The 12,572-nt window shown below is 34.4% G+C and overlaps 1 long non-coding RNA gene across 1 annotated transcript in view; it reads left to right on the forward strand.

Annotated features, from left to right (window-relative positions):
• Window positions 1-3,392: 3,392 nt before the first annotated feature.
• Window positions 3,393-12,572, forward strand: part of LOC114350977 (uncharacterized) — a 50,823-nt gene continuing 41,643 nt past the window's right edge. Inside the window, exon 1 of the long non-coding RNA XR_003655749.1 lies at window positions 3,393-3,665. This is a non-coding gene — a long non-coding RNA (uncharacterized LOC114350977). The remainder of the gene's footprint in view (window positions 3,666-12,572) is intronic.

The raw sequence follows: 12,572 nt of genomic DNA on the forward strand, positions 1-12,572 counted from the left end.
ACAAGAATAACAGATACAACGGCTACCTGTTTAGATAACATCTTTTGTAATTGTGTTCCCGAAAGAAAATCAATTATTAACAAGTTAACTTCTGATCATTGTGGCCAATTAGTTTCATTAAAATGTACCACTCTAAATAATGATAATACTCAAAAACGAATTATTTGTACACCTATTACAAGTGGTTAAAAAAAATACATATCTATTTGTTTGTAACCAAATTCTATTATTAAAATTCTAAGGCTGAGTTGCACCATCTTACTTTAACTTTAACAAACGTCAAAATTCTGTCAAACTCCATACAAAAAGCACCGGTTACCGTTATAGCTACGGTCAAAGTTAGGTGGTGCAACTCAGCCTAAAACTAAGAAAGATTGAAGAAAAAGAAACATTTCGTTTTAAACCCTAACCGTATGACAATAAAGTGCACAATGGTATTTCGTATTGCAACCTAAGCCCTGATTGTCTCTTATTGGTCGTAGTAAAAATATAGTAAAATGCGTAACCAATTAGAGACGGGGTGAGCACGTGACCGGAGCGATGCGCTTACGCTAAAATTTCTACAAAGTGGTCAGGCGGAAGAGTCCCCGATAGTACAGTCATGACTACTTTAGGAAAAATAAGAAAAAAAATAATTCTTTTCTTACTTTTCCCAAGATTTAGTTAAAAGAAAAAATCTTAATGGTTTTCTTATTTTTCCTAAAGTCCTAGTCTTATCCTATCCTTCCTAAAGTAGTCCGGTTTATCGTTGAATTTTGGGACAAATTATATGTATAAACATTAAAATTTCATTTTTTCTTGGAATTAATTTAAGTAGGTAGTTAAAACAGATTTCAATAAAAAGTAACTGACTGACTTATAAATAGACACTGTAACATCACTCACCAAAGCTGTACTTACATTGTAAAGTTTTATCAACACCCGTTAAGTAGTTTTTCCATGAATGAATAACAAACAACTGTCCCTAAATAAATCCTTTCAAACAAACTTTTGCGGTTATAATGTTACTTAGTTAGTTGTAGTAGATAAATCCCATCAAAAACAATACTTGTCAAAAAAACCAAGTCTCGCAACTCAGTTGTTCTACGGTAAAAAGTTGTGAGATCCATGTAATACCAAGTCCAGGCCAGGAAATCTTTAACGTTTTACATAAATTATTGACTTGGCCATCGCACTAAATAATTTTATTTACACGTGTTTTCATGCGATGACCAAGTCAATATATTTATGTAAAACGTTAAAGATTTCCTGGCCTGGACTTGGTATTACATGGATCTCACAACTTTTTACCGTAGAACAACTGAGTTGCGAGACTTGGTTTTTTTGACAAGTATTGTTTTTGATGGGATCTCATTTCTTTTTGTATTTTGTAGACAGCAGTTATGTATCTAGAAAACTGGACCGAAATTGAAAAATTTTACTCGACTTGGCGGTTGCACTACCGTGCCCCCAAATATTTTAGTTTTTCCTTGATTCATACACCAAACACTACTTATATTCCAAATTTGAAGCTTCTAGGTCTGCTAGAAGTGCCTTAGAGTTTTGATGATCGGTGAGTCAGTGAGTGAGTCAGTGAGTGAGTGAGTCAGTCAGTGAGTGACAAAATTAAGTAACTTTGACCCGTTATAATTCTTAAACTACTGGTTCAAATTGAATGAAATTTTAAATATACCGTGTCTTTACAATGCCTGCATAGCTAATGAAAATTCAGCCTTCTAGTTTTATCCACAACGAAGTTACAGGCGGTCGAAAATGGCCTGAATTGCTTCGAGAAAAGGATGGTACGGCCGTGCCGCTTTTTTGCTCGACTTGGTGGGGGCACTGCCGTGCCCCCAGATAATAATATGTTAAGTAAGAATAATGTTACTCAGTTATAAATGTAGTAGATAAATCATAATAATAATAAAGATACTGTAGCTACATTATAACAGATTCTTTTAAAATAAAATAAGCGTTTGATCTCGCCCTTTCCACCCACAATAATAGTTAAAAGAACCGGGAATTCCAATAATATTTTAAATGTGTAAAAACACGCGGAATCCATGTTTAATTAAAATGTCGCACATTAACGGTCTCTACGTAAAAGCATGCAAGTTATTTTTCAGAAAAAAGCATCAGGGTTATCTGAAAAATTAATATGGTTTTCCTTTTCATCGCGCCGCGCTATGAGCTATGCATAATTTATTCTTGCAAAATTTTCAGCTACTTTCTTTTGCAGAATGTGAAATTTGCATTTATATGCGCTTAAACACTAAGTTCTGACAAGTTTTATTTGGGTACATTTACATTTTAAAACGTGATTCTTTTTCACCACAAAAGAGCGCTAAGTATACCTACCTACTCAAACTATACTAGTTAGAAAATAACTTAATAGTCACTCAAAGCCCATAAGTATATTTACTGAATTATCTTCAAATCCTAATGGCTTTTTTAGTAAAAAAACACTTCGGATAGCTATTAAGTTATTTTTAAAAAAACGTTAACTCACAACACGTGGCGCGCAACAAAAACGCGCCAACTCAAATTTGTTTTGTGCAACGATTGTATTATACCAAATGCGAAACATGTGGTCATTCTCGGTCACAGATATGGATTAGAGTAGATACAGCAAGTTGATCGTCAAAGCGTGCCATTCCGATATGTCCAAATGGACATACATGGTCGAGTGATGTTCATGTAATCCGATTACAACAATCGGTTACGATGATTTTACGAGGACAGTAGTACGAACACAGTAGAAAGAAGAAATTATTTACGGATTGAGAAATGTAATTAACAGCACAAGTAACAAATAATTAATTAGAATAAAGTAGCAGTAGAAGAAGTATAATGTAGCATTGTTTTTAATACATATCCTGCGATGTACTCTTAAGAGTTAAAACCATGGTCCCTGTATGTGGTGCACTCATACCGATCCCAAGGAACCGTACTTACTCATAACAATAAGACACACACTGATCCATGTATTCATGCACTTGACTTTATGTCTTGAAACGCTGGTAGGGTAAAAAAAATAACGAGATTTGACGATTTGTAAGTATTACTTTATTTTAAAAAGGTAAATAAAGATGCTTTTAGTTTTGTATTTAACAAATTATCAGTTTTATCGGAATTAATTAATTTTCGAATCGAGTCACACGATATCATTCGATGACTTTGCGAATGCAGTACGATGATACGATTACTTTTACGTTGCGGCAATCACTAAAATTCGCTAAAATGACACTAATGACGTTTAAAAAGTGGCACGCTCGGCTTCATACAATTTTTGACACATGCTGCATCTATCCATATCTGTGTTCTCGGTCATGCCGCTGCCATTCCGCTAACTTTATTCCACCACAATCTATCTCTTTCCAACGCTAAATTTGTCCATTCAAAATTTATTCGTCCTTTCACTCGCACGCGCGACCCTCAGTTTGGCTCCGACCGCTGTGTGGGGAGGCCGCGTCGCGCGTTCTCGTAAATCTCGTACAAACTTTCGTGAAAAACGTTCTAAATACTTTTTACTGTGTTTTTTTGCAAGTGTACCATTGTTTTTTAGTGTGAATACTGTTACTGTGAGTGTTAATAAAAAGCCAGTGGTATCGGATTTGTTGTTGTGCATTTGGAATGCTGCAAAGATCTCAGGTAGTGTTCAGCCAGAAGTGAGCGGATTTTTTACGGTTAGTTCAAGTTTTTTTTTCTTATCACACTATTGTTGTTGCTTATAGGTATCGTCTGACGTGGCTTCGCTTTCCGATAAGTTTTTTTGCAATCTCTCGAGGATTTTTATTGATTGTGTGCACGAGATCGTAACCACTATCTTTGTTTGCGCAAGTGCGGCAAAAAGTTTTGTTCTAGTTGTGCAATAATTGTTTGTAAAAACAAGAATTCGGAGTTTCCTACCCGCATTTTGGGCGTTCCACGAGCAAAAGTAAAATGTCTAATTAGGTAAACTACACTTACTATTCTTAGTTTTAGATTAAAATGCTACGTGTTACTGGTTCTGGATTCAATTGAAGGTTAACTTTAGCAGTTACTGTAGTTAACTACAATCTGCAGATAACGTGACGCAAACCTATTTGAATATTCAATGTTTACGGTAATATAATCCTACAATAATAATTAATTCACGTTCTATTATTGTCTTTACATAATGCTAGGTCTTTTATCAATCATAACAACTAGATGCTTACCTACCTAACCTAGGTAGGTACTTCTAGGTATTGTAGTTTTAGGTAAGTAGGTACCTACTACCTAACTTAATTTTTTTTTATCAAACAAGCGGCTCGCCCCGACTTCGCTTGGGTCACCCTTGGGTGGGTAGAATAGTTTGTTGTTGTTATTAGGAAATCAAGTCGCCCCTATGGAGGCGTCACTTAAAATTAGGGATTAATGGTGAAAACGGGCATTAGTCTACTAATACTAAAGTAGGTAGAAAGATTACCTACTTACTTAGTAGAATGTAGTTTGCAATTCGAAACACTTTTATCTTACAGACAAGTGACTGATAGGAATTAATACCTATTTACGGAGTAATTTACTTATCTGCAAACAATAACTTAATTATACCTACCTACCTGGTAGTTGAAAGAATTCTAAAGGATTTGAATCCACGACCTTCTAAACATTCTTCCAGGAATTTACGTATCGGAATTACTATAGAGATTATTCATGCGTCATACGAAGGTAGGTAAGTTACCTACCTACTTCACCATTTTGAAAGGTGTACGCGCAGAAGTGCGTAAGTAATTTTTTTCATGTTTTCACGTAATGATGCAAATTGAATTGTGGTCATTTTTTGTTGTTGTGTTAAATAACTACTTATAAAACAAAACAGCTTATTTTATAAGTAATTTGATCGAAACGCTATTTTCATTAATCGAATTATTATGATACAGACATTTTTTTTTTAATTATAATAATATTGCAATAAATCAAGTTACCTAGTTACTTTCACTAACTAATAATTTATGTATTAATATCTAAGTTTCCCTCTTTGCACACGAAGTGAATTAATATTAATTAAAGCAATATAAGCGTATTTATTCCTACCTAGCACCTGTTACTAATTGAGCCATTTGCATTCTCCTTCCTATTATTTCTTAGAAGAATGTTAATTCAGATACCAATTTACGTCACGTTTTCCTGCATTGTGGGTAGTCGACAGCACATAGGAATATACATTTTTTGTTGCAAAACCTTCCTTTATTTTTTTATCCACAAAGAGGCAGCTCTTGGCCTGTATCTCACCTGATGGTAAGTGATGATTAGGCCGAAGGTGGAAGCGAGCTTCACCCGGAATCCTCAACCACGGAGGAACTGGCTATCTTACCTCTAACTGCCGGAACACAACAATGCTGTTAACATTGTTGTTATGATTACAGCTGTATAAGAGCCACAGTGTGTAGTTTCATGTGCTATTGCAAGAACCTATTTATAGCTTGTATCCTATTACAAACCGCAAAGGTTTTGCGGTGGCAAACTCCTTGCAATGTAGACGCCATCAGACTTTACACTTTTATCGCAAAATGACCCTTAATACAACTTCATAAGCAGCCAGTGGTTAGCTTGACATGCCGTCATCTGGACTTCTCGAGGGTATTACCAATCGGTAGTTAGCTTCCGATAAAATCGAATAACCATCGATAGATTAATCTAATCGTGGCAAACTATCTAATTATACCTCACTATCATTATTTACTACTGAATTGAGGTGTCCAATATTGTTAGCCGTAATAATAACGTTCTATATCTGTTATAATTAACTATTTTTCTGTATCTGTATTTTTTTAAAGAATTTCGCATACAGTGAAATGTAGCAGTAGTGTAAAATTTTGCAGTAAACTAAAATCTCTCTGTCTGCAACCTACTTCTATTCCGTTTAGAATATACTAAAATACTATTAAAACGAGGTATATCGAAATAGAAAGAGTAGCATCAGTGCCTCACTAACACCGTTCCGTGAAGTTTGCTTGCAGATTTTAAACTTTCCTTCACTAACTAGTTTTAAGACCCGTAACAAGCAGTTTTAAGTAGTTAAACACCGCTATAAAGCTCTTAGCTATTGTCTGGAAATATAATGCCCGAGGCAGAAACAATGCCGTTTTATGATGATTGACTAGAGTTTAAGTTCACTTCATCTGTTATTGCCTATTAAGAGCCTTAGGCGACTTTGTAGCAATAAATTTGTAATACAGTGTTGCTATTGTGATATGAAAATTTCTACTTCTCTCTTCGACTTTTGTATAAAATTCTCTCTTATAAATTCAAATTGTATTTCTTTGAATTTGTCATCATTTTTAGATTGAAAATGTAGCTCAATCAAAAATAGGCTGTGCTGTCAAATTGCCACAAACAAGTGAGTGCAGTGATGATAGCGCTACTTCAAGGTTGAAAACCCCCAGGTAAAAATAATAACTTTCACTAAACAGCTAGTGTGGAGGCAGCTTTTCTATTGTTTTCGTAGACAAAACATTCATTGCGAAATAGTAACTCAATCGACAAGTCACTGAAAAGGATGCGTCATTGGGAACTCGACGTGAATAATCACCCCTCGAAAGTCCTTAGTTTTTTGTGGACGACTCGATTCACAAAGAAAGGGATCGGAAGTTAATTAGCGAAGAATGAGGTTACAATCCCGTTCTGACAATTAAAATGGCTTCAGACTACTTTATTTTTTAGAAAAAAAATGGCCTTTTAACTCTCATCGTACCAACGAATAAGACTGAATTACTTTTAATTCTAAGATCCTATGATTAGAAGTTGCGTAAATATTTATTGAATTTTTATTAGTCATTAGCATAACTTCTCAAAGTTATTGGTTTATTTAGCGTTGATCGATTATTTACAATAACTACTCAATATGCAATTAAGTTAACAATCTTATTGACTGCTGCCAGTTTTTGCCTTTGTTAAATGACTAAATTAAATTAACAACTACCGTTGCGTTTTTCTAAATAGTATTTATTTGTTTTTCTTTTCTTTCTTTGATAAGAATTTTCATATCGTGAAGCTATTCGGTAATGACCGAGTTTTGTTTATGCTAAAATTTTCTTTTTTCCTAAATCATGCTATAGTTTTGGCTAACGAAATTTGTCAATTTTGGCAATCACCAACGTCCAAAATATTGTAGGTCCAAATCGGTCAACTGTTTGAATTTTGTCGTCGACAAACATCCAAAATTCTAACTTCCAAAACAAACATGTATCAACGCTTTCACAAAACAAACATCCAAGTTTGCGTGAAAATCACAAAGATCATTAGACCATTGTGTAATATTTACGGCACGCATACGGTCAGCAACAAAAGCCGACCTTTCATCCCTTGATGCCCTTCAACACAACGTACTTTGTTTTCCAACCCTTTGTATGATTTTTCTGTTTATTACATTTGAAACATTTTTGCGAATTGAATTTGCTCGGGAAAGAGCATTCGTGTATTAAATACCGTCAGAAACATTTCGTGTGGAAAATTTAGGCCGTTTTTTGCAAGACTTGCTTTAGTTGGAATCAGTATTAGTATTCAGTATGCTTGAACTTTTAGTCTTGTGTATTTTTCCGCTTGGAGCTATAAATATAAATAATTTTAGTGCTTTTGACCGAGCCCACTAGATTAGATTTTGATAATAGCTAACGTATGATACTAAAATGACTTTTTAAATAAGTAGGTACTATGATTTCTGAAAACACCATAAAACTACACAAATAAATTTTTGAAGCGTTGAAAAAATAAGCAGTTTCTGATGTCATGGTTGCCAATATAAATAATAACTCTAAAACCGCTCTGTTTGCCAAACTTAAAGGTGCCTTTACGTCAAATTTAACATTTATTTACCTCATTACTTGCCCAAGTTCAACCCAACCGTGAAGTTCAAAAACCGTTTCACACGAGATTAAGATTTCACCGCGCACTCCAAAAAGAGTAAGGCTTCAATGAAGACGATGGAACCGGTTGGAACGGAAGATGCAAAAAACGGACCGCACCTACGATGCCTGTCGAGACAGGTCGGCTGGATCGTGTGTCTTTGGATGTTATTATCAAAGATGCAAATGAGATAATTAATAAATTAGATAAAAACACTCGGCAGACAGAAATAGATGCTATTAAATTGTCTGTCGGAGTTTTTACAAATGATCATTATCTTTGTCGGTTTGAACGAAATGTTTTGACACCGAAAATAGTCAAGTGCATTAATAGTATTTAGTGAATGATAAAGGAAAGTCACTTGAAAGTTATGTACACTACTGTTATCACACTAGCAAACATTGCGATGCACTGAATGCTTAACACTTAATCGAATCGTAACACGTAGCGTAGTGCATCTTTGGTATACACTGGCTTGTTCGAACCAATGGAATTATACATCTATAGTCTATACTAATATATATTATAATACTAATATTATAAATGCGAAAGTAACTCTGTCTGTCTTGCCTTCACGCCCAAACCACAGAACTGATTTTGATGAAATTTGGCATAGAGATTGAGTCCCGGGAAAGGACATAGGATAGTTTTTATCCCAGTTTTTGAAACAGGGACGCACGCGATAAAGTTTTTCTGTGACAGACAAAATTCCACGCAGGTGAAGCCGCGGGCGGAAAGCTAGTACCTTATATCACCTTATATCAATCAAACCATATCCCATCAAGATTTATCGAAGTATTTACCATTTTTACTCCAAATCATTAAGTCCTCTTTTAATTCCAATAAAATCATAGCTTCCGTTATTAATGTAAAGAAAACCTGCTCCGTCAAGGCAATTATCATTAATAAATTACTAATAACAAACAAACTTTAAATAATCACCAATATTAATAGACAAACTAACGTCTATTTACCTACTTACTTCATCCAGTATATACAGGCAATTACTCATAGTCGGCCCTTTTTTATCATCGCATTTTAGAGTTCCCGTTAGGGCAACTTTATCTCAGAACAGCTCCATCAGCGAGCTAATCTCTCCAGACTTTCTTACAGCCTCCCTTATAACTATTTCAACCAAGATTGATCCATTATCACCTTTATGGTTTCATAGACCTCGATAAATTGCCTTTGCACTCAAAATTCAATATTTTACTTTTAGCTTGGCAGACATTTGCATCGATTTGCGGCTGAATAGCAGTTGTAAGGTCGACATTGCTGTGACCTTTCCAAATTCTTTAAGATTCGTCTGTAATATTCACTCTTAGACTATACTTTATGAAATTGATTTTATTCTCCATAAATTGTGAAAGAAATCTCAAAATTAAAGATGTGAATACGAGTAATATCTAGTTTTTGTAGGATAACATTTTTCTTTTTTATTTAGACAAAGCCTTTATGCACCATAAGTAAAATCATAAAACAGCTATCTCAAAAAAAAAATACAAAAGATCTATCATTTATTGCAGTGGATGGCCTTTTAATTGTAAAACGTATCACAATTTGCTGTTTCTCGCTCGAATGAAAAAATGTATAAGTAATTTCGTACCAAATCCCTCGACTGTCTAGAGCAGAGTTCAGACAAACAAACAGACTGCCTGTCGAATACATCTTCATCAATCTAAATTACAGGCAATCGTAACCTTAATAATCTTGCCCAAATGTAATGCATCATAACTGTTGTTGCAACGTCTGTCAATGGAAACACTGGTGCCGGAAAACAAATAGCTTTGAAAGTATACGTTTTATTATATAACATACATCCGGCTTGCAATACTGCTATTATGTTTATTTCTACGCATTAGTATTGGAAAGTTAAATTAGTGTATTGAGAACCTAATTGTGCAATGCGAGTACCTACTTCCTAGGTAATTATTATTAAGTTTCTAAAACTGACATGAGTCAGTAATGTTCATTATATTGGACAATACATTGTTTTGTAACTATTAGAATATTTTTGTCTGTAACAAATTTATTAATTTTAAAAACGTAATACGTTATTGCGTGATTAATAAAATATTAATTGGATGTAGGTAATTTTTTAAATAAACTTACTAACTTAACAAAAAATTACATACCTGATCTATTTTTCTCCATCCATTTACACAACAGTCATATTAATTACATTTTACCAGGCCTCCGTCACTCGCCTATGCCGGCCGAGATAATTACCTACAGCGCGCGACAACTTCAAGTTGCAAATCAGTCCGGGCCGCCACGCGCCTGTTTGCACACGCGTATCTATCATAGTCGCAATCAAGGTTTATTGTTCCAACAGCACTGTTATTCTTCTTTAATGAAAAATTGTAATATTTAGGAATAATAATTAAGTGTAGTGATTTAAATAATAAAAAAAAAAATATTGAAATACTTATGACAAAAAACTATAGCAAAAAAATATTTTAGCTAATAAAAACATTAACTTTACTTCACCGTGTCTATTTTCCGACACTACACCTTTTAAAACTGTTTGTTTAATTTCGAATTATCGCAACACTGAAGTTTATTAATAGGTACTTTAGAGATGGTACGATTATACAAACTCCACTAGATTAAAGTTTTCTAATCGTAAATACAATAAATGCTTCTTAAAATTAAGTTTTTATTTATTTTACTTTGCTCATACAACCCTGACGCTTGAGCGGTGACGTAGATCAATTCTAAACACAAAAAAATGCGCTCTTGTGAGCGTAGTAGTAAGATGCGATTTCGAATGCACCATGTGCGTTGGATATTTTGCATTATTATTATTACCGTTAAAATGTCGGCATCTGATCCTACACAAAGGAGTGCAATTTCTGTTGCTACTATTATGTATTCTGTGATTTTACTGACATAATTTTGTTTTATAAAATACTACACATCAGGTGTCTACATCCCACGGTAGCAAACGGTCGTAAAAAGGTGTATATGGGTTGGTGGTCCAAATAAAAAAGGGTTCCTCAAAAACGTTTTTTTTTTTTTGGTTACACGCTTTTACGTTCCAGCCTCTTTCGAACACACCGCGTAAATAAATCGGTAAAACCATTAACAATGATTTACTCATACGAGTTGGTTTAATTTATTATGTACAAAGGATAATTATGTAATAAAATTGTATTTAGTGAGTGTCACGGGGTCAGGCTGGCTTTAGAAAGTCTGTTTGTGTAAGACTACAATTTAATGTAGGTAATTTATAGATAAGTATCTTTTGTGTATTGAATTTATGTGTAATAGTGCCTTTTATTCAATACAAGGTGTGTTTATTTTACTGATAGTTGCACTATTTTTAAAGCATTTTTAGGTACTTACTAGCTTTCCGCCCGCGGCTTCGCCCGCGTGGAATTTTGTCTGTCACAGAAAAACAATATCGCGCGCGTATTTGCTCACCGTTTAGACCTACCCTGGACTACGACAAACATTTTAAAACCAAAATCAGCTCAATCGGCCCAGCCGTTCTCGAGTTTTAATCAGACTAACGAACATCAATTAATTTTTATTTATACAGATCAATTAATTGGTTAAAAACAACAAATAACTCAAAAAGTGCTTATTGCTTCAACGATTTTACTGCAAGTGTTAAAAAAATTAAGTAAATACTGCAAATTACTAGTTTTGTGTTCCTTAATTTCTGTCTAAACAATCGATTCCGATGGAAAACTGCTGTCCTATAATTAGATTGAAATAAGAAACCAAAATAGTACCCTCACGCCTCGTCTTAATGGCCACGAGCAAAAAATGTACCGGATAATATCCCAGTAGCAAAATCAACCCTATTGCATTGTGGTTGAAATACAAATGCGTTTGTCTGTTTGGGAGCACGGGACTTAACAAAAACTTGTTTTGAGCCGCGAGTTAAATTAACTTCTAATTTTTCATTTTTTACTTTGAACAGTTTACGGAGTAGGTCTTGCGATTGAAGTAATGTTGGTATGTGTGTGAAATTTTTTTTCTTTATATTTCTCCAAAAAATATCCTAAAAAGCCTTTTTTGTCAAAATACCTCATTCAGTCGAACCATTTTTTGTGAATTTGGCTTTATTGGCTTTTGCAGCTTGACCTAAGACAGGCATTACATTCCTACGGAGAGTTCAGGGTTCGTGTGTGTTTCATTAAATTAAATATTAGGTACCTGTAATTACTTGAAAATAAGATCTTGAACTCGAAAATATAAAGATTTTCGAATTCAAATCAAAATCAACTTCATCTGTCAATCAACTTATTCTGTGAATTCGCATGGGCATGATATTTTTTGTTGATATATCATTTTATTAGATTTAATTAGCAAACTGTCAAAAATATTGAGACCATCACCATTTAGAACTACTTTGTTGACAAAAAGCACATACCAGTATCAAATTGCAGTGTCACAAAACATCTTTAACGACAATGGTAGTTTCGAGCACGCGATAATGATATAATAACAAGAACACGGCCATTAGTCTGTTTGTTCGTCCGTAGCTGACTCGATGCTATCCATCTAGGGTTGCCAGGTCCAAAAACACAAAAGCCGGACTCTGTGTTCATTCGGCCGGACATTTACGCTAAAAGCCGGACATACCTTTTTAATAGCTAATACCATGTCATGGGGGAGGGGGGGTGAAAAAATAGCGTCATGGCTCATGAGTGAGTAAAGTAGGTACTATAATATTTCACTAAACATTATTCTGTGGCTCGAGTCTTGACTAG

Source organism: Ostrinia furnacalis, unplaced genomic scaffold (assembly GCF_004193835.3).
Source record: "Ostrinia furnacalis isolate ACB-3 unplaced genomic scaffold, ASM419383v2 OfSCF0077, whole genome shotgun sequence".
In the NCBI taxonomy this organism is placed as follows: domain Eukaryota; kingdom Metazoa; phylum Arthropoda; class Insecta; order Lepidoptera; family Crambidae; genus Ostrinia; species Ostrinia furnacalis.